The sequence below is a fragment of the Oryx dammah genome, unplaced genomic scaffold (assembly GCF_014754425.2).
Source record: "Oryx dammah isolate SB20612 unplaced genomic scaffold, SCBI_Odam_1.1 HiC_scaffold_2, whole genome shotgun sequence".
Classification (NCBI taxonomy): domain Eukaryota; kingdom Metazoa; phylum Chordata; class Mammalia; order Artiodactyla; family Bovidae; genus Oryx; species Oryx dammah.
This window is the reverse complement of record NW_024070186.1, coordinates 46,498,067-46,525,694: the sequence shown is the minus strand read 5'-3', so window position 1 is coordinate 46,525,694 and position 27,628 is coordinate 46,498,067. Positions and strand designations below refer to the sequence as shown.

The window sequence follows — 27,628 nt, the reverse complement described above, 5'->3', positions numbered from 1 at the left end:
GGATATAATCCTAAATGAGATGAAGCATGGAACTGAGCCCACATGATAAATTCTATATTATTACTTCTAAATGCAGCTATTGCTAAGAGGAAGAACTTATTATCTTAAAAATGAATTCTAAAGAATTGGTACCTGATATATGAATTTTATGCAGTTAATTCTCAATTACTTGATAACTGGTAGATAATTTAGCAGACAGTAAAAATGATAGCTAATTCAAAACCCATTTTTATAGCATTGAAGAGTATTCTTAGGATCACAATTAGATATACTTGTGCATCAAAGTTCTAGAACTTATTAGATTTAGAGGAAAATAAGTGACACAGTCATGACTCAAATCAAGAAAGGAAAAGCTATTATGCTTTCCAATATTCTTCTCTCTACATACCCATCTAAATCTCCCTTTCTCCCTATTTCAAGATAAACATAGCTTATCTCAGTCTTTAAATCACAGTACCCAATGAGCAGGGAAGCCAGTTCCTTCAGATTATTCACTAGATATTTACAGCACCTCTGAGTAAAAACAGAGAAAGTAAATAAATGTTTTATTACTTTAAAACAAAGAAACCACTAGAAATTTAGGTAGAAATATAAGTAATGTCAATGAATAAAGCATTTTACTTAAGGAGAGAAGATACCACATAGAATCAAGAAAAAAAGATTCATTCTGAATAATCTATAATGTAAGCAGCCCACCAGTATATACTTAGGAGTTGGTTAATACATTTTCATAGCTTTTTAAAAAACTTGGTTAAATTTTCTATAATAAAAAAATAATAAGAATTATTTTAAAAATACAAAGAACATATTGTTACTGTTCTGAATGAGGTGTATGCATCCTATTGGTTTATTGTTGGTTTTGATAGATCAGTGGGGTCTTTTTGTTTCTGGAAGCAGAGTGCCCAGTTCCTGTCCTTAATAAATAAAGACACATAGTTAGGCTTAGCAGCAGAGCCACCTGCATAAGACAGCTCCTTCAGTCCTTGAGATAAGGAGTTCTTAAATAGACGTATTGTTCTGTGTAGTCCTTCTCTATAGTCAGATAAACTCAACTTCAATTTTCTGTTATTCAGCATGTCGTTGGATTATGAGGCAAAAGGCCCTGAATGCCTACAAAAAGAAAGGAAGCATTGTTTTTAAACACCATGCAGATGTAAGGCAGAACCCATGGAAACAATCCAAAATTTACACAGCAAATTCTACTATAAGGTAACTGCATTCTTTGGAAATATTAAATAAAAAGCAAATGATTTTAAGTGAACAAGACAAAAAGGAGCTCTCATCCTCTCTTCATACGAAGACAGCTCCTTGCTAGATAGCATTACACAGGCATCAGATCTGGGGTAACTAGTCATTTAAGAGAATCCTATTATTCCAAAAGGTTTCTAGAATCTACAGATACAAAGGTATCCATAGTTAGCTATTTTATAGCAGGATATAAAACTTTATAGTCATTTGGAGAGTATATTAAGTAAGCATAATGTTTGAGAAAACAATAAACAAAACTTTTATAGTGGAGAGATATTTCAAGCTTAAAACTTTCTGGATAAAGAAAATACACACAAAAGGAATTTAAAATCTGATTCAAAATACAATATGAAGGAAAATGATTCCAGGTTCAAGTAGCAGAACAGAAGAACAAACAGGCAGGAGAGCTGGCACCCAGAGATCCAGATCTAGGAGAATTTTTTTAAATGAAAATGTGGAATATATATATATACACATATAGTTTGTTTGTTTAAATGGTAGAGACAATTGAAGAAAAGGAAATACAAAAACTTACTACTCTGAATACACTCCTAAGACAGGATAACAGAGAGGTGGAGTGCATGAATGCTAAAGCCACCTGCCTAACTTCAAATCCTGGCTCTGCTCCTTGTAAACTAAGCGACTTCAGGTATTTTAGTTTCCTGATCTATAAAATGGTTATTATAGCATATGATTGTTCTGGGAATTATGTGACTTCATATAGGTAAAGAGGAAATGAGTGCCAGACACATAGTGGGCACTACATAACTACTGGTTATCATCATGGGGAGTGGTAGTAAGGCCACCCCTTGCCCCCTACTTCTGCTCTGAATCTCATCACTTCTTAACCTGTGAACCTTGTTCCTACAGTTGGACCTGGTGTCATCAGTGGTTATCTTTGTACAGGGAAGGGTAAATATGAAGGTTTTAACTATATACTTAAAAAATAATCTACAAAGTTAACTATGACAAAATGTTAAAACTTGTAAAATACAGGTGATGAATTCACACATATTTGTTGTATTATTCACTGTATTTTTTGGTGTTTGACATATTTTATAGATTTATTCTTTAGGGATGGTTCTTGCTTGTACAGGTCAAGGATAGCATGTTCTGTACTAAGAAGTCTAATCAACTCAGTTCTGTGTGTCCAAGGTACAAAAGAACACAAGATGGCTAGAACTTGGTGGGGGTGCAGGATGAGGTTGAAACCAAAAGCAACTGGTTTTGTGAATAGGAAGGTTTGGTTCACTGGTTTGGTGAATAGGGAGGAGAGAAATTCAATTGCAGTTGAAGGGGATATGGTAACAAGAAAAGATTTTTTATTTTGCTTTTGTTTTAAGATATTGGGACATTTATTTGAATTTAATTAGAGGGTACCCACACTTATGAATTTAATGTTTGCCTTCTAATCTGTACTTAATGTGTGAAAAATAGTACTTTTTGCAGGTGTTTTAAAAAACTACACTAATGATGTAAAGCTATAAATTTCATCTTAATTCTTATTGGTTTTGCTACATTTTGAGACCTATTGAGGTAGCTATACACAGATAAAATTTATTCCTTTTTGACTGATATATAATATTTAATTGTGTGCATGTACCAAATTTTACTGATCTAGTCCAATAGTGATGAAATCTAAGTTGCTTGCCCAGTAGTGAAAGTTGCTCAGTCATGTCTGACTCTTTGTGACCCCATGGACTATACAGTCCGTGGAATTCTCTGGGCCAGAATCCTGGAGTGGGTAGCCTTTCCCTTCCCCAAGGGATCTTCCCAACCCAGGGATCAAACCCAGGTCTCCCACAATGCAGGCGGACTCTTTACCAGCTGAGCCACAAGGGAAGCCCAGTATGTCACAACAAATAATCCTGCAACAAAAGCTTCTTACTGGAGGTGGGAACAAGATGGCAGAGCACAAGGACCCTGACACTCAGGCAGGAGCAGAACCAGTTCCACAGTGGCAACTACAATCATAGCATGCCCTCGAGAACACAACTTGGGAAGGAGTAGGACTAGCTCAGCAGTGTGACTTGACCCTGCTATGCTCAACCAAGCCTCTAACCAAGGTGTGCATACCCGGGGAAAAGTGGAACCACCTCACAAGTGCAGGCTGAATTCCTCAGCCATGCACCCACCTAAATTGGAGACTGCTATCCCAGGAGGGAGAAGCGGAATACCCTTGGGGCTTGTGCTCTAGTCCATTAGGCCCTGGCCCTGCCCCCATAGGATACTGGCTTCCATGGGGCCTAGGAAGAGCCCTGGCTCACCCCTGGTTCCAGTCCTATCCCGTCCAAATCCAGCATGACCTTCCACCAGTGGAAGCTGCCATTACACCTTGGGGCAAGATCTGGCCTGTGCTCATTTCAGACCTGGCCCTCCTAGCAAAGCCACTGGGCACATGCAAACTGCATAGGGACACTCACACATGACAATATGCCTTCAAGATCAGGATAGGTAAGTGGTTCACCTAATCTCATAACGGAAAACAGAGAAATTTAAACAGAACGAGAAGACAAAGGAATATCCTTCAAATGAAAGAACAAGATAAAAACCCCTCAAAACCCCTAATAAAACAGATAATTACCTGATAAAAATTCAAAGCAATAGTAATAAGAATGTTAACTGAACTTCAGAAAAAAATAGACTAACATAGAACTTCAACAAAAGAACTAGAAAATATGACAACCTGTCAGAGCTGAAGAATATAATAACTAAAATGAAAAATATACTAGAAGGAAATAATGGCAAAATTATGGGATATAGACTGCATAAGCAGTCTGAAAGATAGAACAGTGGAAATCACCCATTCAAAACAGCAGAAAGAAAAACACATCTTAAAAAATGACAATAGTTTTAAGAGACCTTGGACAATATCAAGTGTACTAACATTTGCATTATAGGGGGTCACAGAAGGAGAAGAGAAAGAGAAAGGGGGACAATGTATTTAATGAAATTACAGTTGAAAACTTCTCTAACCTGAAGAAGGAAATAGATATCCAAGTACAAAGAGCACAGAGAACCCGAACGAGATGAATCCATGTGCCAGACACTACATTCTAAGTGCACTGCTGCTAAGTTGCTTCAGTCATCTCCGACTGTGCGACCCCATAGATGGCAGCCCACCAGGCTCCGCCGTCCGTGGGTTTCTCCAGGCAAGAACACTGGAGTGGGTTGCCATTTCCTTCTCCAATGCATGAAAGTGAAAATTGAAAGTGAAGTCACTCAGTCGTGTCCGACTCTTAGCGACCCCATGGACTGCAGCTTACCAGACCCCTCTGTCCATGGGATTTTCCAGGCAAGAGTACATTCTAAGTGCATTATACCTCATTTAATCTTCCCAATGTAAACTAACTATAATGTAAGTTCCATGAGCGCAGGAACCTTATCTTTCATACTCATAGTGTCTGAAACAAAGAAGGTGCTCAAAAAATTACTGTTGAAAGAATGAAATTTTGGAGATACTAGAAATAAGAATTCCAGCAAATAAGCCTTTAAAATTATGTATCTAAGATTAAAGTGGATGGAACTGAAAGAGTCGTGCAGTTTTCAATGGTAATACTTAATATGTATCTTGGCATTAAAGTGTAACTTTCTTATAAATATGTTATTTTATTTCAATAGACTCTTATTGACTACCTATCAATAAGATATATTTCCTTGTCCTTAGAGAAATTATAATCAAATGCCTCATTTTCCTTCATGAATGATAAATTATGTTTTAAATGACAAATCAGTAACTCTTTTAAACTTGAACCTGTTTTATTTTCCTACCATTTTAAATGACTTTATTGAGTTAGATTTTCAGTTAATTATGTGGCTGAAATTGTGGGATTTCTGATCAGATGTAACTGATGTGAATGAACACAATCAGTATGCTGCATTTAGATGTCATATATATATATTATTGTACCACAGTTTGAGCATAGAGCTTCACAAAAGTAGTATTTCACTTAATTTTTTTAATGAGTATTAACAGAGAAAACCTTTACAGATGTAAGAATGTATACCAATAATAAAAGAAAGTTCTTTAATGAGCATTCAACTATACCAATTGCACATTAACATCTTTTAATTTAAGCAAATATTTTATAAAGCTCAGATGGTGAGTACAGCCACTTGGAAAGTTCATTTTAGAGGCTGTATTTCAGAGGTTTGATTCACATCTATTTTGAAACAGTATACTTGAAGTACATTAACATTTTCTGCATAATACCAGAAGGGACTGAAATAACATTTGGAGATTTTTATAAATCAGATGATAGAACAGGTGTGGCTTTTCAGCTACAAAGTTATAATTTGGTCCAGAAGTAGTTATATTAAAATCAGAAAACTATTTATCTGGGTGTGTGTGGGGAGGAGAGAGTAGATGAAATCAAGCTTCGGAGATAATCAAATATTTAAAATTTGGAAATAATTTTAGTCTAATACTAAGGATCAAGAATTTGCTTCAGAATGCAAAAAAGTGCTTATAAACCTCCACTGTATTTTTATTCTGAAGACTAGTCAAATATAAAAATAATTGTCATTAGTAGAGGCTTATAAAATATAACAAATCATGGAAGGAGTCTTAAATTCTATTTTTTACCCTGGTTAAATCATTTAACCACTCTTTATCAACTGGCAATCCTCATGATTTAGGAACTTCTGAATACAACAGAACACTATTATGTTTTCTGATAAATTTGTATAAATAAATTCACAAAATTATATCTCATTATTTTATGTATTATACATTTTATATATGTATTTATATATTATTTTGTATATGAAATAATGAAATTTTTCAAGACAAATATATTAGTAATAGATATGGATAGACTAGAGTGAAGTAAGAAGGACAGGGACTTATATTGAACAGAATATTAGCTGGAAACATTTACAGGATAAAAAAGAAGAAGACAGGGTTATTAATAAAGTAAATGGAACCTAGAGAAGTTTAAATCTAAAAATATTTAAGAAATTTTCAAATAAAGTCACATAATCATATAAACATCAACTTTCTTTCATCAATTGGTATATTTTCCAATCAGAATGCCTGGAGAGATTCCTGTGTGCAGCACTGATTCTATGCAAACTGGGAAGGAGATGGAATACATCTTCAGGCTCACAGGGTACTGATTCTCTTTGCTGTGCCATTTTTCCTTGTGGTGGGATGGCCATAAAATAGGCACAGGGCAAGAATTTCTTCAAAAGAATCTTTCATGCTACAAAACTAATTGGTACTAATTGCATTTAAAAATTCTACCCCACAATTATGTAACTTAAAGGTAAGAAGCACAAAACCAAAACATTTTGTAATTTTAAGAATGAAGCAAGGGAAAGCAACACTAACGTACATGTGAAAAGACTTAGGTATGGTGTTATTTATCACAATATCATTTTAACAGAAAAAAGTGAAACAACTGTACAAAAATAAGATATGATTAAAAATTATGATTCATCCCATATCGGAATATTTTTGACATGGAAAGATTTCATAATAGAAGAAATTGAGAGCGATTGAAAATTTATTCCACTCATAAAAATTTATATATTTAAAACATAAAATCTAGGAGGATATACATCAAATGCTTATGATACTATGCAAATATTGGAATTTCCTGATCAATAGTGAATATGGATTATTTTGGTAAAAGAGAATAAAAGAATCATATTAAAGTAGCATAGCACTGAGTCACATAATACCTATGCTGCTGCTGCTAAGTCGCTTCAGTCGTGTCCAGCTCTGTTTAACCCCATAGACGGCAGCCCACCAGGCTCCCCCGTCCCTGGGATTCTCCAGGCAAGAACACTGGAGTGGGTTGCCATTTCCTTCTCCAATGCATGAAAGTGAAAAGTGAAAGTGAAGTCTCTCAGTCGTGTCTGACTCTTAGCAACCCCATGGACTTCAGCCTACCAGACTCCTCCATCCATGGGATTTTCCAGGCAAGAGTACTAGAGTGGGGTGCCACTGCCTTCTCCTATACCCATCGTATAACCTATTTCATAACCTATTGATCATTTGTGTACTCCACCACCAGGTGTTTACCATTCTTGGAACCTCTTCTGCCTTCATCTTACAGAAACTTGTTTTTACTGAGAGTACTGGAAGTAGCCTGATAAAGTAGCTTTCTCTGAAGTATAAATTAATGATAACAATGTGTGGTAGAATTCAAAGGTTAAGAGCCCAAATTTTGGCAGCATAGTTCTGGACTTGGGTTCCGATTTGCTGATTAGTAGCTGTGTTGTCTTGGGTGAATAACTTAGTTCCTTTATACCCTAGTAATCTCATTTGTACACTAGAGATACTAAAAAAGGGGTTAACCCAGGAGGATGATAATAAGAGGGTACACAGTGGCTTCACTGTGTTTGACATGTAGTTAATGCTTAGTTAGTGGGAAAGAGATGCTCATAAGATGTGAGACACTGAATATGGGCTGGGGAAGGGGGATGAATCATTTATTTTTAACTCAGATAGTGTCAGTAATACCCATGCTACTGGCCCATAATGTGGATGATTTGTAAATGTCTATGAGCATTAGGTATGCTGTGTACCTGGGTAAAAGAGTGCTATGTGTGAAAGAGTGACTGACTGTAAGTGTTATCATGAGTATGTCCATGTGGGTATTAGGGACAGGGCGGAGGATAATTCCTTCCTCTCACTGCTCAGATGGAGCTTCCTTGAAAATGCATCATGCTTAGCATAGAAGCCATGTATAACACAGAAGATCTGTTCCTAATCAAGCCTAGACTTAATGACACAGGTGCTATTTAATAATGCTGAATGACCAAATTAATAGATGATTGGCAACTGGATGGGCAGAAGATTACTTATGTTAGTGCGGAGAGGAAAGAGGATTGCATCACCTTATGCCACAAGTACAGAATTGAAGAAAGAATAAATGGGGGTAAGGAGTGGCTAAGATAGTGGAGTAGGACCCTGAGCTCACCTCCTATCCATGGGCACACCAAAATTACGACTGTTTGCAGAGAAACTATCTACAAAAATGACTTGAAGACTAACAAAAGATTTTCTACAACTAAAGACATAAAGGAACTATAATAAGACAAATAGGAGGGGCAGAGACACAAAATAGTCAAGACCCTCAGGTAGATGACCCACAAATGAGGGGATAAAAACAATTGCAGAATTTTTCCCCAAGCAACAAGAGGTCTAAAACCCAAATCAGGCTCCCCAGCCTGGGAGTGCTACACCAGATAGACGAGTCCCCAGAACATCTGACAATGGAGGCTGGTGGGGCTTGCATATGAAAATGCTGGATGGCTGTAGGAAACTGAGACTCCTCTCTTAAATGGGGCATGCAAAATCACACATGCCATGAGTCCCAGTATAGAGCCAGGAGTTTGAAAGGAGCCTGTGTCAGACCTATTTGCTTATCTTAAAGAGCCTCCTGGAGATACAGGAGGCAAATGGGGCTTCCCATGGAGAGAGAGACATCAGAAGCAGTCATTTGGGGGAGTTTATTCTACCAGAAGGACACTGGCAAGCACCATTTTGGAGTCCTTCCTCTAGACTGTTAGTACTGGGGGCTAAACCACTTACCAGCAAACTGACACCAGCCCTGGTGTCATGGGCTCCTCATGCCTGGCAGTCAGCTGCTTTGGGACCCAGTCCTTTCCACCACAGTGCCAGTGGCCAGCCCCAACTACCAGCGCACCCACAGTAGTCAGCCCTGCCACAACAGAAGGCCCACACAGTCCACATAAGAGTATCCATACAGAGTATAGCTTTCATGATCAGAGGAGAATGTGCTTGTTGGGCCCCATAGAACATCTTATACATAAGGCCACTTCTCCTAAATCAGAAGATATAATCAGCCTACATAATATATATAAAAAAAAAAAAAACATAGAGAATTAGGTCAAATTAGGAGACAGAGGAATATTCTCCAAACAGAGTAACAAGAAAAAAACTGAGGAAAAAGAATTAAACAAAATGGTGATAAGAAATCTACCCACTAAACAATTCAAGGAAAACAATTACAAAGATGCTTAAGGAACTTGGGAGAAGGATGGATGAACACGAGACAAGTTTACCAAAGAGTTAGAAAATATAAAAGAAGACCCAAACAGAGCCAAAGAATAATATAACTGACAAAAATATATTAGAAGTAAGCAACAACATATTAGACGATACAGAGGAACAGGTTATTAATCTGAAAGTCAAAGAAATAGAAATCACCCAAGCTAAACAGAAACCAAAACAAAAATCCATCTGTTTTAATGAGGGTAGTTTAAGAGACCTCTGTGACAATAGCAAGTGCATGAACATTTGCATTATAGGGATCCCAAAAGGAGAAGAGAGAGAAAAAAAGGGGAAGAAAATTATTTCAAGAAATAATAGCTAGAATTTTTCATAACCTGGGAAATGAAAAAGACATCTAGGTCCAGGAAGTAAAGAGAAGGCCAAATAAGATCAACCCAAAGAAGTCCATACCAAAGCACATTATAATTAAGATGGCAAAAATTAAAGATAAAGAAAGACATTAAAAGTAGCAAGAGGAAAACTGTTAGTTACATACAAGGGAACGCCCATAAGACCATCAGCTAACTTTTTAGCATAAACTTTGTAGGCCAGAAAGGAGTGGTATAATATATCCAAAGTGCTGGAAAACAAAACAAAACAAAAAAACAACTCAGAAACAATACTTTACCCAACAAGGGTATAATTCAGATTTAATGGTGATATAATTCTAGAGTTAAGCAAAAGCTGAATGAGCTCAGCACAACTAAACCAGCTATTCAAGAAATAGTAAAGGGAGTTTTCTGATAGAAAAGAAAAGACTGCAACTAGAAATAATAAAATTGTAAAAGAAATTTAAAAATCTCATTGGTAAAGGCAAGCATATAATAAAGGCAGTAGGTCCAACATTCATAAAACTAATAGAAAGATTAAAAGAAAAAAGTAGCAAAATCATCTATATCCACAATAAAAATAATTAAGGATACATAAATCCAAAAGATGTAAAAATTCAACATCAGAAACATTAAACGTGGTAGGGGGGTGAAACTATACACTTGTTAGAATGCATCTGAACTTAAGAGATGAGTACAACTGTGTAGTAGTTTGAGTATTCTTTGGCATTGCCTTTCTTTGGGACTGGAATGAAAACTAACCTTGTCCAGGCCTGTGGCCACTGCTGAGTTTTCCAAATTTGCTGGCATATTGAGAGTAACACTTTGACAGCATCATCTTTTACGACTTGAAATAGCTCAGCTGGAAATCCATCACCTCCACTAGTTTTGTTCATAGTGATCCTTCCTAAGGCCCACTTGACTTCGCATTCCAGGATGTCTGGCTCTAGGTGAGTGATCACACCATTGTGATTATCTGGGTCATGAAGATCTTTTTTGTATAGCTCTGTGTATTCTTGCTACCTCTTGTTATCTTCTGCTTCTGTTAGGTCCATACCCTTTCTGTCCTTTATTGAGCCCATCTTTGCATAAAGTGCTCCCTTGGTAGCTCTAATTTTCTTGAAGAGATCTCTAGTCTTTCCCATTTTATTGTTTCCGTCTATTTCTTTGCACTAATCACTGAGGAAGGCTTTCTTATCTCTCCTTGCTATTCTTCGTAATTCTGCTTTCAAATAGGTGTGTCTTTCCTTTTCTCCTTTGCCTTTCATTTCTGTTCTTTTCACAGCTATTTTTAAGGCCTCCTCAGACAACCACTTAGCCTTTTTGCATTTCTTTTTCTTGGGAATGGTCTTGATCACTGTCTCCTGTACAATGTCATGAACCTCTGCCTATAGTTCTTCAGGCACTCTGTCTATCAGATCTAATCCCTTGAATCTATTAGTCACTTCCACTGTATAATCATAAGGGATTTGATTCAAGTCATACTTGAATGGCCTAGTGGTTTTCCCTACTTTCTTCAATTTAAGTCTGAATTTGGCAATAAGGAGTTCATGATCTGAGCCACAGTCAGCTCCCAGTCTTGTTTTTGCTGACTGTATGGAGCTTCTCCATTTTTGGCTGCAAAGAATATAATCAATCCAATTTCGGTATTGCCCCTCTGTTGATGTCCAAGTGTAGAGTCTTCTCTTGTGTTGCTGGAAGAGGGTGTTTTCTATGACCAATGCGTGCTCTTGGCAAAACTCTACTAGCCTTTAGCCTGCTTCATTCTGTACACCAAGGCCAAAATTGTCTTGGCAAATACCCAGAGTAACAAGTGTTTCTTGACTTTCTACTTTTGCATTCCAGTCCCCTATAATGAAAAGGACATCTTCTTGGGGTATTAGTTCTAGAAGGTCTTCTAGGTCTTCATATAACCATTTAACTTCACCTTCTTCAGCTTTACTGGTCAGGGCATAGCCTTGGATTACCGTGATAATGAATGGCTTGCCTTAGAAATGAACAGAGACCATTCTGTTGCCACACGCTGGCAAAGTAATGCTCCAAATTCTCCAAGCCAGGCTTCAACAGTACATGAACAGTGAACTTCCAGATGTTCAAGATGGATTTAGAAAAGGCGGAGGAACAAGAGATCAAATTACCAACATCTGTCGGATCATCAAAAAAGTGAGAAAATTCCAGAAAAACATCTACTTCTGCTTTATTGACTATGCCAAAGCCTTTGACTTGTGTGGATCACAACAAACTGTGGACAGTTCTTAAAAAGATGGGACTACCAGACCACCTGACTTGCCTCCTGAGAAATCTGTATGCAGGTCAAGAAGCAACAGTTAGAACTGGACATGGAACCACAGACTGGTTCCAAATAGGGAAAGGAGTACATCAAGGCTGTATATTGTCACCCTACTTATTTAACTTAGATGCAGAGTATATCATGCAAAATGCCAGGCTGTATGAAGCACAAGCTGGAATCAAGATTTCTGGGAGAAATATCAATAACCTCAGACATGCACATGACACCACACTTCTGGCAGAAAACAAAGAAGAACTAGAGAGCCTCTTTGCCAGGAGCCAGCACGAGGAGTCCCTCCGGTGGCAAAGGTCATGAGGTTAAGGGGCCCGACAGGCAAAGGCGAGTTGGGCCTTAAGGGAGCCTCGCTGGATCTGCTCGTGCATCTGCCCCAAAACCAGAGTTTGCCTGCCTTGCTGCATTATGCCTTTCACCTATACTTCTGACATTACGGTGGGCTGTCCCCCACCACCTCTTTCTGAAAAGGAGTTAACTTAGGACTCCAGTTAATAAATCTCCTGGGCATAATAAGAGTGTTTCAATCCAAAAACCCCTCTGATGGCTTTCTAGCCTGCCTGTAGGACTCCTACAGCGGCACATGTGATTGTTTGTGGCCTCCCAACCACGAGAGGCACAGGAAGCTTTAAACATCCTAGGAATTTAGGGGCTTCTGAGGAGTCAAAATCATTAGAACAGGACTGATTAAGGGTTTCATTTGTTGAGCCAATACTTGCTGCCAAGTTTTCATATCTTTTATTTGTTGATATAGTTGGTATGTAGAAAAAACAGGTAGTAGCCCTGGCATTAGCAACATTAGATCTTTGAGTTAAGCACTTTCTTTGTTATAACCCACTGCACCTTTGTTCTACAGGAATGTAACTTTATTTAGTACTTTGAGGGTGATGCAGATTTAAAAAAAAAAAAACACTTCAAGGGAAAAAGAGTTTTCTGGCTGATAGACATTTATCTAGGAAAAGAGCCATAAAAATGTTAACAGGCCCCCTGGCCAGAAGATGATGTAAAACCACCTAAGACCTTTTGTATACAGGAAGGTATGCAAAAAGAAAGCCGGGTCTCAATAAGGGTCAGGACTGCTGCCCCTGCATAACACTGCATATTCCATTATTTGTTTATGTACAACTTGGGGTATATAAGCTGCTTTTGAAAATAAAGTTGTGGGTCTGGCACTGATGCTTGGCTCCCCAATGTCGTTCTTTTCTCCCTTTTCTGGTGGAATTCCCATCTGGAGCATGGAGGCTCACCATGTCTACTTATTTGCCCTGGCTTCTAAGACCCACGTGAGAGGGAGCCCAAGGTGGGGCACCCTCAGCTATTCAAGTGGGTGCCGGTGGCCAACGTAGACGGTGCAAACTCGTCTCAAAGTTTTATTGGTTTCCACGTAAACCAAGTTATTCAGCCTCTTTTCTCCACTAATTTTCCTACTACACTATTATTTTCTAATCTCTCTTTATATCTTTAATAAATAAGTCTCTCCTCGCCAACTCTGTCCCTGCTTCAAATTCCCTGGATCCACCGGGGCTGGACCCCGGCATCTCTTGATAAAAGTGAAAGAGGAGAGTGAAAAAGCTGGCTTAAAACTCGACATTCAGAAAACTAAGATCATGGTATCTGGCCCCATCAGTTCAGTTCAGTTCAGTCACTCAGTTGTGTCCAACTCTTTGCGACCCCATGAACTGCAGCACACCAGGCCTCCCTGTCCATCACCAACTCCCGGAGTTCACTCAGACTCAAGTCTGAGTCCATGATGCCATCCAGCCATCTCATCCTTGGTCGTCCCCTTCTCCTGCTGCCCCCAATCCCTCCCAGCATCAGGGTCTTTTCCAATGAGTCAACTCTTCACATGAGGTGGCCAAAGTACTGGAGTTTCAGCTTTAGCATCATTCCTTCCAAAGAAATCCCAGGGTTGATCTCCTTCAGAATGGACTGGTTGGATTTCCTTGCAGTCCAGGGGACTCTCAAGAGTCTTTTCCAACATCACAGTTCAAAAGCATCAATTCTTCAGTGCTCAGCCTTCTTCACAGTCCAACTCTCACATCCATACATGACTACTGGAAAAACCATAGCCTTGACTAGACAGACCTTAGTCGGCAAAGTAATGTCTCTGCTTTTGAATATACTATCTAGGTTGGTCATAACTTTTCTTCCAAGGAGTAAGCGTCTTTTAATTTCATGGCTGCAGTCACATCACTACATGGCAAATAGATGGGGAAACAATGGAAACAATGAGAGACTTTATTTTGGGAGGCTCCAAAATCACTGCAGATGGTGACTGCAGCCATGATATTAAAAGACACTTGCTCCTTGGAAGAAAAGTTATGACCAACCTAGACAGCATATTAAAAAGCAGGGACATAACTTAGCCAACAAAGGTCCATCTAGTCAAAGCTATGGTTTTTCTAGTAGTCATGTATGGATGTGAGTGTTGGACTACAAAGAAAGCTGAGTGCCAAAGAATTGATGCTTTTGAACTGTGGTGTTGGAGAAGACTCTGAGAGTCCCTTGGACAGCAAGGAGATCCAACCAGTCCATCATAAAGGAAATCAGTCCTGAATATTCAATGGAAGGACTGATGCTAAAGGTAAAACTTCAATACTTTGGCAACCTGATGTGAAGAGCTGACTCATTTGAAAAGACCCCGACGCTGGGTAAGATTGAAGTTAGGAGAAAAGGTGTATGACAGAGGTTGAGATGGTTGGATTGCATCACCAACTCAACGGACATGAGTTTGAGTAAGCTCTGGGAATTGGTGATGGACAGGGAAACCTGGCATGCTTCAGTCCATGGGGTCACAAAGAGTTGGACACGACTGAGTGACTGAATGAATTGAACTGAACTTAAGAGATAATTAACTTGAAATACTCATTAAAATATACATATATATGTTTATATATGTATGTGTATATGTTTGTGCACATATAGTACAGGAGCACCTAAATATATAAAGCCAATATTAGTAGACATAAAGGGAGAAACAGACAGTAGTACAGTGATAGTAAGGAACTTAAAACCCCCACTTACACAATGGATAGATCATCCACACAGAAAAATAAATGAGAAAACGCTGGCTTTAACAGCATATTAAACTAAATGAATTGATGGATATAGAGATATTTCATTTGAAATATACAGAATACAAATTCAAGTGCACATGAAATGTTCTCCAGATCAGATCACATCCTAGGCCACACAAAAAGTCTCAACACATTTAAGAAAATTGAAATCACATCAAGCATCTTTTCTGACCACAACATCATGAGACTAGAAATCAAGTATAAGGCAAAAAAAAAAAAAAATGCAAAAACACAGAACATGTGGAAGCTAAACAATATGGTACTAAACAATCAATGGATTACTAAAGAAATCAGACAAAAAATACTTGGGAACAAGTGAAAATAGAAATGTCTATAGGATGCAGCAAAAGCAATTCTAAGAAGGAAGTTCATAGTAGTACAAGCCTGTTGGGGGAGGCACACTGATTGAAACCACCCACCCTGGCCAGGTACCATAGTAACCATTTGCATGAGTTGTTTTATGACAGGAGATCCTGATAAGGAATACGAAACTAATAAGCCACCACCAACCGGAAGAGTTCAGGAAAGTCTAAAGGAGACACTGTGTGTCCGTCCACTTCCCAGAATCCCTCTCACTAGCATCCTTCTTGGCTGAGCGATGTGTGTGCCACCAGGAAAGACTCTGAATTAGAATGATTGGCCAAAGACCACCCGGAAACCAATACCATCACCATAAAACCCAATGTTGCAAGCCACACGGCAGAGCAGTTCTCCTGGGTTCCCTTACCCTACTGCTCTCCACCCGGGTGCCCTTTCCCAATAAAATCTCTTGCTTTGTCAGCACATGTGTCTCCTCGGACAATTCATTTCCAAGTGTTAGACAAGAGCCCATTTCAGGCCCTGGAAGGGGTCCCTCATCCTGCAACAAGCCTACCTCAGGAAACAAAAAAAAAAAATCTTAAATGAATAAACTAACCTTACAACAAGAATAGCAAGAAGAGATAAGAAAGCCTTCTTCAGCGATGAATACAAAGAAATAGAGGAAAACAACAGAATGGGAAAGACTAGAGATCTCTTTAAGAAAATTAGAGATATCAAGGGAACATTTCATGCAAAGATGGGCACAAGAAAGGACAGAAATGGTATGGACCTAACAGAAGCAGAAGATATTAAGAAGAGGTGGCAAGAATACACAGAAGAAATGTACAAAAAACAGCTTCACGACCCAGATAATCATGACGATGTGATCACTAATCTAGAGCCAGACATCTTGGAATGTGAAGTCAAGTGGGCCTTAGAAAGCATCACTATGAACAAAGCTAGTGGAAGTGATGGAATTCCAGTTGAGCTGTTTCAAATCCTGAAAGATGATGCTGTGAAAGTGCTGCACTCAATATGCCAGCAAATTTGGAAAACTCAGCAGTGGCCACAGGACTGGAAAAGGTCAGTTTTCATTCCAATTTCAAAGAAAGGCAATGCCAAAGAATGCTCAAACTACTGCACAGTTGCACTCATCCCACATGCTAGTAAAGTAATGCTCAAAATTCTCCAAGCCAGGCTTCAGCAATACGTGAACCGTGAACTCCCTGATGTTCAAGCTGGTTTTAGAAAAGGCAGAGGAACCAGAGATCAAATTGCCAACATCTGCTGGATCATGGAAAAAGCAAGAGAGTTTCAGAAAAACATCTATTTCTGCTTTATTGACTATGCCAAAGCCTTTGACTGTGTGGATCACAATATACTGTGGAAAATTCTGAAAGAGATGGGAATACCAGACCACCTGACCTGCCTCTTGAGAAATCTGTATGCAGGTCAAGAAGCAACAGTTAGAACTGGATATGGAACAACAGACTGGTTCCAAATAGGAAAAGGAGTACATCAAGGCTGTATATTGTCACCCTGCTTATTTAACTTATATGCAGAGCACATCATGAGAAACGCTGGACTGGAAGAAACATAAGCTGGAATCAAGATTGCAGGGAGAAATATCAATAACCTCACATATGCAGATGACACCACCCTTATGGCAGAAAGTGAAGAGGAACTAAAAAGCCTCCTGATGAAAGTGAAGAGGAGAGTGAAAAAGTTGGCTGAAAGCTCAACATTCAGAAAACAAAGATCATGGCATCCGGTCCCATCACTTCATGGGAAATAGATGGGGAAACAGTGTCAGACTTTATTTTGGGGGGGCTGCAGATGGTGACTGCAGCCATGAAATTAAAAGATGCTTACTCCTTGGAAGAAAAGTTATGACCAACCTAGATAGTATATTCAAAAGCAGAGACATTACTTTGCCAACTAAGGTCCATCTAGTCAAGCCTATGGTTTTTCCTGTGGTCATGTATGGATGTGAGAGTTGGACTGTGAAGAAGGCTGAGCGCCGAAGAATTGATGCTTTTGAACTGTGGTGTTGGAGAAGACTCTTGAGAGTCCCTTGGACTGCAAGGAGATCCAACCGGTTCATTCTGAAGGAGATCAACCCTGGGATTTCTTTGGAAGGAATGATGCTAAAGCTGAAACTCCAGTACTTTGGCCACCTCATGAGAAGAGGTGACTCATTGGAAAAGACTCTGATGCTGGGAGGGATTGGGGGCAGGAGGAGAAGGGGATGACCAAGGATGAGATGGCTGGATGGCATCACGGACTCAATGGACATGAGTCTGAGTGAACTCCGGGAGATGTTGATGGACAGGGAGGCCTGGCGTACTGCAATTCATGGGATCGCAAAGAGTCGGACACGACTGAGCAACTGAACTGAACTGAACTGAACCTTACACCTAAAAGAACTAGAAAAAGAAGAGAATACAAAAACCAAAGTTACCAGAAGGAAAAAAATAATTAAGATCAGAGAGATATAAGAGAAATATAAATCAGAAAACAAAAAGATCAATGAAACAGAAAGCTGGTTCTTTGAAAAGATAAACAAAATTGATAAGCCAGATTCATTAGAGAAAAGAGAGAGGGCCCAAAAAAGTGGAATCATAAATGAAAGTTACAACTGACACCACAAATATATACAAAGTATCATAAGGGATTACTACAAACAACTACATACCAATAAAATGGAAAATATGAACAGACTGGTTACCAGTAATCAAACTGAATCAGTGATTAAAAATACTCCCAGTAAATAAAATTCCAGGACCTGATGACTTCAGAGGCAAATTCTACACACCATTAGGAAAAAAAAAAAAAGATAACACCTATCCTTCTCAAACGATGCCAACAATTGGAGAAGAAGAAATGCTTCAAAACTCTTTCTAGGAGCTCAGCATCACCCTGTTACCAAAACCAGAGAAAGATACCATCAATACAATAAAATAGAAATTAAAAAGATGAAAATTAAGGCCAATATTACAGATAAACACAGAAAAAAGAATCCTCAACAAATATAGCAAACCAAATTCAACAATATATTAAAAGGATAATACACTATAATCAATTCAGATTTATTCCAGAGGTACAAGGATGGTTCAATATCTGCAAATCAATCAATATTCTACACCACATTAGATCAACAGATAAATGGATAAAAAAGGTATGGTATATAAATATACATATATACATTCCTCAGTCATAAAAATATGAAATTTTGCCAACTGCAACAATAAAGATGGTTTTAGGGGGGCTTCCCTGGTGGCTCTGGAGAAGGCAATGGCACCCCACTCCAGTACTCTTGCCTGGAAAATCCCATGGACGGAGGAGCCTGGTAGGCTGCAGTCCATGGGGTCGCTCAGAGTTGGACACGACTGAGTGACTTCACTTTCACCTTTCACTCTCATACATTGGAGAAGGAATTGGCAACTCACTCTAGTGTTCTTGGCTGGAGAATCCCAGGGACGGGAAGTCTGGTGGGCTACCGTCTATGGGGTCGCACAGAGTTGGACACGACTGAAGCAACTTAGCAGCAGCAGCAGCAGCCCTGGTGGATCAGATGGTAAAGAATCTGCCTGCAATGCAGGAGACCCCAGTTCAATCCCTGGGTCTGGAAGATCCCCTGGAGAAGGCAATGGCAACCCACTCCAATATTCTTGCATGGAGAATTCCATGGACAGAGGATCCTGGCAGACTACAGTCCATGGGATCGCAAAGAGTCAGACACAACTGAACCAAACATGCTAAGTAAAATAAATGAGACAAAGACAAATACACATGATTTCACAGATATGCAGAATGTTAAAAATAAAATGAAAATAGATTCATAGACAATAAATGGGTGGTTGCCAGAGGAAAATAGGTGAAGTAGATTAAGAGGTACAGATCTCCAGCTATATAATAAATAAGTCATGGGTTATAATATACATCATAAGGAAGATGGTACAAAATATTGTATTAACTTTACATGGGGACAGATGGTTCCTAAACATTGTGGTGACCATTTCACAATGTATGCAATTGTCAAGTCATTATTTCATACACTTGAAACTAACACAATGTTATATACATCAATTATATTTCAATAATGCAAAAAGGATGAGTGGTGCTAATCTTTCTGAGAGAGGCAGATTTAGGAATTAAGGCAAAGGGCAGAGTCCACAGGATTAAATTTTAAAAAAAAGTCTAAATTTAACCCAAAGACCTGAGGGCAATAGTGCAGTCAAAGAAAAGTCAGAGAAAGTGGCAAGGCTAAGATCTAGCCTTAAAAGAGAAAAATCATGCTGGAGGGGAAGGAGGGAGAGGAAGAAGGTTGCCTTGGCACAGGTGAAACATGACTAGAGAATGAACCAGAATAACAGCTATCCCAAAGGTGAGAAAGGAATCTCAGAGAAGAGATAACCATCCTAAGGAGTGGATGCCTAAGAGAAGTGAAGAAAATTCTAAGATTTGAACATTTTTAAAATGAAGAAAATATGTAAAATAGAGATAATATTTATAGGAAAGCTCAAAGTCAGGAGCAGACAACAAAGGAAACAAAGACTTCTTCTAAGACTCCAGTGATCAAAGATGAAGTGGCTTCTACAACAGGCCCTTTTATTACTCTCCATATTCCAGTTGTGACCTGTTTTTATATAAGAATTCTCTGGGTTCTAGTTGAGATCATCTGGTTTGCAACTTGTCTAGAGTCTGTAGGTTATCCATGTATTTTTTTGTGGAAGTGGGTGTGTGTGTGTGTGAAATCCCTGCTTCTGGGTATAGAAGCATCCCAAACAGTATCCCAATGTCAAGGTAGCCTCTTTTAAGATCTGTTGGAATATCCTATGATAAGCCAAAATGGAAACAAATTTTTAAAAAAGGATTTAAGTGTTACCTCCTTCCCTACCTCTACTCCTACTTCCTTCTTTTTGAGAAAATCTGTTTTGAAACAATTTTTTTTTCCATTAAAGAAAAAACAGCTGTTGGATTTAGCAAAACTAAGGATTACTTTAAACCTCCCTAGTTTTCTGTTTGTAAAATCAGCACTTCTCCTGTTTTGGAAGACAAGGTTATGTTATTCCTTCTGGAGTTCAAGGCTTCAGAAGCAATCATAGGGCTGGTCAGTTCACTACAGTGAACTCCCTTTGAAAATCATGCCTTGCAGGTAAGGTCACAGTGGAACTCTGTTCAGAGAGTCTTCCATCTGCCATGCATGAGATGACTCCTGAATTAATCACAGCCACTCCCTTCTTCAGCAATGTGTTCTAAGAGCAGGCAAACTGCTGTTATAAGTAGCCAGTGTTGACTGAAAATAAATTAGTGGAGGCAGATTTTTGAGTAAATTAAAATTCATAGTTTTCATTGGTTATTAAAGGAGTATTTAAGGAAATTCTAATACTTTTATCCTAAATATAAACATTTGGTTTGCTTTCGCACCAGGAAAACCCACTTTAAAATGGTGGTTTAATATTCTCTATTTGTGCAGTTCTTTTGTGTTCCTACATTTTGTCTTGTTGACTCTCTAAACACTACAAGGTAGTTAAGGAAAGCTACAAGCTGGAATCAAGATTACCGGGAGAAGTATCAATAACCTCAAACATGCAGATGACATCACCCCTATGGCAGGAAAGTGAAGAGGAACTAAAGAGCCTCTTGATGAAAGTGAAAGAGGAGAGTAAAAAAGCTGGTTTAAAATGCAACATTCAAAAAACTAAGATCATGGCATCCAGTCCCATCACTTCACGGCAAATAGATGAGGAAACAATGGAAACAGTGAGAGACTTTATTTTCTGGGCTCCAAAATCACTGCAGATGGTGACTACAGCCATGAAATTAAAAGACACTTGCTCCTTGGAAGAAAAGCTATGAAAAACCTAGTGAAAGAGAAACTGAAGTCTCTCAGTTGTGTCCAACTCTTTGCGATCCCATGGACTATACAGTCCATGGAATTCTTCAGGCCAGAATACTGGAGTGGGTAGCCCTTCCCTTTTCCAGGGAATCTTCCCAACCCATGGATTGAACCCAGGCCTCTCGCATTGCAGGTGGACTCTTCACCAGCTGAGCCAAACCCAGATACTATATTAAAAAGCAGAGACACTACTTTGCTGACAAAGATCCATATAGTCAAAGCTATGGTTTATCCAGTAGTCATGTATGGATGTGAGAGTTGGACCTTAAAGAAAGCTGGGTGCCAAAGAATTGATGCTTTTGGACTGTGGTGTTGGAGAAGACTCTTGAGAGTCCCTTGGACTGCAAGGAGATCCAACCACTCCATCCTAAAGGGAATCAATCCTGAATAGTCACTGGAAGGACTGATGCTGAAGCTGAAGCTCCAATACTTTGGCCACCTGTTGCAAACAGCCAACTCATTAGAAAAGACCACTGATGCTGGGAAAGATTGAAGGCAGGAGGAGAAGGGGATGACAGAGGACAAGATGGTTGGATGGCATCACAGACTTAATGAACATGAGTTTGGGAAAGCTCCAGGAGTTGGTGATGGACAGAGAAGCCTGGTGTGCTGCAAAGAGTCGGACATGACTGAGCGACTAAACTGAATTGATCATATTCCCATTTTATAGATGAAGTAACTGAGTCAAAGAAATTGATAACTTATTCAGAAGTCCTATAAAAGGCATAAACTTGCCAGAAAGCAGAAGTGTTTGACCCCTGAATCAGTACTTCTTTTAAACTGAACCATGTCACTCTTTTTTTTTTTTTCCAATTTAACACAGGAGCTACTAATTAAGGAATGTAGAACTTATACCTTACACATGTAGAAGGCAATGGCAACCCACTCCAGTACTCTTGCCTGGAAAATCCCATGGATGGAGGAGCCTGGTAGGTTGCAGTCCATGGGTTGCGAAGTCGGACACAACTGAGCGACTTCACTTTCACTTTTCACTTTCATGCATTGGAGAAGGAAATGGCAACCCACTCCAGTATTCTTGCCTGGAGAGTCCCAGGGACGGGGGAGCCTGGTGGGCTGCCATCTATGGGGTCGCACAGAGTCCGACACGACTGAAGCGACTTAGCAGCAGCATACCTTACACAACATGCATGAAACTCAAAAACACTATGCTAAGTCAAATAAGCCAGACAACAAAGACCACGTTAAATGATCACATTATATGATTCTATTTATATGAAATGTCTAGAATAGGGAAATCTATACAGAATGACTTGTGGGGGAGGGGCAGGAGGGCAAGGGAAATAAATGACTAGGAGGTTCCTTTGGGTTATAGAAATGTTCTAAAATTAGATCATAGTGATGGTCATAAATTCTGTAAATATCCTAAAAACCACTGAATTTGTACACTTAAAATGCATAAATTTTATGATATTTAAGATATTTCTCAATAAGGCTATTCTTTAAAAGTTCAACTAGGATGTTAAAACATATGTGCAAAACAATTTAAGTAAAATACTTATGTATTATTTATTACATCAAAAAGTTTCCTGAGAGAAAAAATACCCAAAAGTGTTTTCACTAGGAATAAATTTTAAAGTTGGTCAAATAAATTTTAGGAAGAACATTAATGCTAAAGTGATTTATCTGAATTCTGTCTTCTAATATTTGTGACTGCTGACAAAAAGTAAAGGACATTCTATTCTACTAGGTGGAAGGAAAATCATTTAAATGGATGGGTTTGTGGGTCACAATGACCTCTAAGAGGAGTATTATCAATTGAGATAAATTATGCATTTGGAAATTATATTAGTGTGAGCTAAGCTAAACATAAAATTACAGAAGTTATGTAAATAAATCTTTAAAAGGGAACTGAGAATTTAGCTTCTAAAATTTCATATTATAAGCTTTCCTATGAAAAAGATGAAAGTTTGGCATTAAGATTAAGCTGCTAATTAGTACCTATGATTTACTTTTATACCACTATCAAATACATGGACTAGAATTATCATATGAACTTACATTTGCAAGCATTTATGTTTCAAAAGACAAAGGGAAAATGTGGGCCAAACAAAGAAAAGTTTTTATGTAGAAAAGTAAAGATCATAAAGACTATATACTTGAATTAGGGTTGAAATTGTTCAATGGTGATTTAAAAGAAAAAGTGTCAGTGTAAAAATAAAAATATTTATATGAAATATTAGAACTTTTAAATTCTATTTATAAATACACAGAGTAATGACACAGTATACAGCACAGGTTTAAAAAATTCAGAATATAAAAAATATTTCATGCTAGTTAAAAGTATAACATGCTAATTCATTTATTAAGAGAGAGAAGCTAACAGAGATTTAGGAACAACTAAGAGTATAAATAATAAGAAGACACAGTATAAACGTGCAAGTGATAGGAAATTAGAGATTGCAAGACACAGGGGAAATTAATAGTAAAACCTTTGAATGCTCTGAAGGAAAAAATAGGGGACAGAAGCTAGAGCAGATGAATTAGGCTAGAAAACAGAAGGGGAGAAGTTTAACTAGTACTAGAAAGAAAGCCTTATTGTGATTCTTATCACTCACTTAAAAGCTGGTTCTGCAACTGTGGAGAAGCCAGGAAAAGGACTTGTAAGAAGGAATATAAACAATGTAAATACTTAAAAACTGGATTTAAGATTATTAATTATAAAAAGTCATTTACAAAGCTCATATCAAAAAAAAAAGAATTTAAATACTTTCTATTGTATTCTTTGAACAAATAATTATGCTTCTTTAAAACAAGACAGGGAGAGTCAAGAGATGAACAGTATTAGTCTGCCTTTATTTTCATCTGCCCAAAGAAACTGTAAAATGCTATGTTCGTTATGTTAATCCAGTGATTCGTCTGGGGAGAAGATATTCACTATGATGCATGGTTTTTCCTCTTTTCAAATAATTGACATGATTTCTGAAAAGATATTAATAAGCTGGAAAAGCTATCAATGATGATTATTGAGATATTGGAAAATCTTAAGCGCATTAATTCATTAGTAAGCAGACTAAGAAGTAAGATTCTTGAAGTTTATGAAAATTATGAAAGTAAATGTAAAATAGTAGAGAAAGTAAAAGTAATTTGAATGGCTACAAAATTGGAGCTAGAGAAATTTATAGCATGTTCTTAATATAAAGGACAAAAAAAAGGCTGTTAAGAATGGCTAAAATTAAGAGTGCTGGCACATATAACCAGTGTGGGGCTAGGAATCAGACATCCCATGAAGACCTGTAAAGAGGTGGAGAGTATCTGCACACCAGAAGTCAAAGTGAAAATAAGGCCAGTTGGCTGGTATGTGGTTAATGCCAAATAAATATTTGCTGAAAAAATGAAGCTATTCCCAGGATAAGGTCGGCCCAGCACCAATTGATGGAAAAAGATGAGTTGTGGTAAGAGCCTGGCATATAGGTCAATGGATAGTGAGCACAGACAAAAGCAGATTATAGCAAATAGAAAACAGGTACTGAGAGGAGGGTAGCAGAGGGGCTGTCTTGGACCACTGGAAATGGGAACACCTGTAAAATTCCCCCATGGACCCTAGATGGGAGAAAAAAGTGTACCAAGTATGAGAATACAATACTTCCAAGACCTGAGATGGAAATTTTGCTGTCTTTCCTGCACTTGTAGTTCTATAGCTTTCCTAAGCCACTGTATTCACTTTTGTAAAATGAATTGAAGAGAAATATGTTGGTGCAATCAGTTCACCCAAGGGTACTTGTGGATAAAGTAAGAGGGACATTAAAAAACATTCCAAATGTTCTGACAATTTCAATAGAGAACTTGATATGGAAATAAGATTGTTGTCGTAAAAAAAAAATCCAAAAAACAAAACAACAAACCTATTTCCCTTCATGGGTAGGTTCATAGGAAGCGGTACTTGTCATCTTGAATTAAGAAAAGCATTAATGATTCTGTCCACTATGACCTATCGATTTCCAATGGTTTCAACCAAGAGAGCGGTAACAGATAGCCTTTTAAGATGGTTTCTTTCTTTCTTAACACAGTTTGAACGCTGTTACCCATGGAGTGAATCTATTCTATACGAGCAGCAGAAACCTAATTTAGTCTTGAAATTTTGTGCTATTTTGCCCTACAATTACACTGTCCTTTAGACGAACCTGTATTACTTCTATAACTACACAACTACTACATGAAGAACTGAACAGATCAGCTGCACCTTTGATTTGCATATGGACTGCACTTAATGAAAGTGAGGAATTAATGAATATAACAACTATGGCTAACCAGCATCGAATTATTTTGGTGAGTTGTTTGTTTTTTTTTTTAATTGTAGGAGGTGGAATGTGAGCTGAGTCTTGAAATATTTGTAGACTTTTCTTCTTTTTGTTAAGAAAGTTTATTCTTTATAATCAGAAAGAATTAAATAAGAGAAAAATCACCCATATTTCCATCACATTAAATTTTATTCTCATATCTTTATTGTTCTCTTCTAGTTTCTATTCATAAACACACTTATTTTGACATAATTCTAAAGTATACACTATTTTGTGATTTTTTTTTCTAGTATGTAATGTTATAGTTACAGCGCTTCCCATGCTGATGCCCAGTGTTCATATTGTTATTGTAAAAGTCTAAATAATGTTCCAAGTAATGGCATATGATAATTTATTACCTATTTCATTAGAGTTAGGGATAAATTATTCCCAACCACTCACAATTAAAAATATGATCTTTGCAAGTAAATAAATTTCTTCAGCAGTTTTCTAAACATAAATTCAGAGATTATTTGATCACAAACATCTTTATAGGTTTGTTGATCAGTTGCTGAGTCATATCCAACTCTTTGCAACTCCATGGACTGCAGCATGAGAGGCTTTCCTTTTCTTCACTATCTCCTGAAGTTTGCTCAAATTCATGTCTATTGAGTTGGCGATGCTATCTAACCATCTCATCCTCTGCCACCCTCTTCTTTTGTCTTCATTCTTTCCCAGCATCAGGGTCTTTTCCAATGAGTCGGCTCTTCGCATCAGGTGGCCAAAATATTGAAGCTTCAGCTTCAGCAGCAGACCTTCCAGTGAACATTCAGAGTTTATTTCCTTTAGGATTGACTGGTTTGATCTCCTTGCAGTCCAGAGGATTCTCAAGAGTCTTCTCCAGCAACACAGTTCAAGAGCATCGATTCTTTGGCACTCAGGCTTTTTTATTGTCCAGCTCTCACATCCATACATGACTACTGGAAAAACCATAGCTCTGACTATAAGGACCTTTGTTGGCAAAGTGATGTCTTTGCTTTTCAATACACTGGCTAGGTTTGTCATAGCTTTCCTTTCAAAGAGCAAGTATTTTTTAATTTCACGGCTGCAGTCACCATCCGCAGTGATTTTGGAGCCCCCAAAAATAAAACTGTTACTGCTTCCACTTTTTCCCTTTCTATTTGCCATGAAGTGATGGGACAGGATGCCATGATCTTAGTTTTCTAAATGTTGAGTGTTAAGCCAGCTTTCACCCTCATCAAGAGGCTCTTTAGTTCCACTTGACTTTCTGCCATTAGAGTGTATCATCTGCATATCTGAGGTTATTGCTTTTTTCCATGCAATCTTGATTCCAGCTTGTGATTTATCCAGCCTGGCATTTTGTATAATGTTTTATGGGTTAGAAAAATATAATATTTTTCTATTGCCAAAGAAAGGGAGAAGCTTTACCACTAAAGTCTTTGTACTAATATAAAAGGAGGCGAATGTTTTTAATTTTGTTTAGTTATTAGTAATTAAATGTTTCTTGCTTGTTTACCATATTTCTGGTGTTAATTTTGTTTCTGTTTTTTAGCAGTTGCCTGCTTGGAGTCTTTTCACATACTTGAATAAATTATTTATATGGATTGGATAGTAACCCTTTGCATACCATATATAAATTTTTTTCTATCTATTTTTATATTGTTTGGCAGGTTTTTTAATTCAAATATTCTACATTTTTATAGGCACAAAATTTGCATCATCACAGGAATCACCTTGAGCATTTATTAAGAGTACAGCATCTTAGAATCTTGGAGATACTCAATGTGTTTGAACTGATGTGAAAGAATATACACTTTCAATAGGTCCCTTTATTATCTCGCCAAACAAATTTCCACAGTCCTGGATATTCCTGTGGTCGGGCAATTTTGGAAAACACTTCCTTAGCTTTAATTCTGAGAAAATTTGTTAAGCTAATGGTCCATTTTTGTAAGAGGAAAGTGGAGCGTGGAAATTCATCCCCTTCTTTTTTTTTTTTTTTTTTAAACACAGAAAAGGAGTTCAGTGTTTTCATATGCCTTTTTGGAACTGAGTGAAATGATTAAAGAGCTAACAAGCTTTGGCCCAACAGGGACCTAAATTTGAATATTAGCAGTGTGACCATGGCCTGCTTCTCTGTGTCTGATCCCAGGTGGCAATAGTGGTAAAGATCCCACCTGCCAATGCA

At 37.9% G+C, this 27,628-nt stretch overlaps 1 protein-coding gene and 1 long non-coding RNA gene across 2 annotated transcripts in view; both read right to left on the bottom strand.

Moving 5' to 3' along the window:
• Positions 1 to 27,628, bottom strand: part of LEKR1 (leucine, glutamate and lysine rich 1) — a 227,900-nt gene that overhangs the window by 95,556 nt on the left and 104,716 nt on the right. The gene's annotated exons all lie outside the window — the stretch shown is intronic.
• LOC120868695 lies at positions 21,995 to 22,418 on the bottom strand. The gene is made up of 2 exons (XR_005722281.1): positions 22,319 to 22,418; positions 21,995 to 22,039 (listed from the first exon to the last, which is right to left on the bottom strand). It is a non-coding gene; the product is annotated as an uncharacterized LOC120868695 (long non-coding RNA).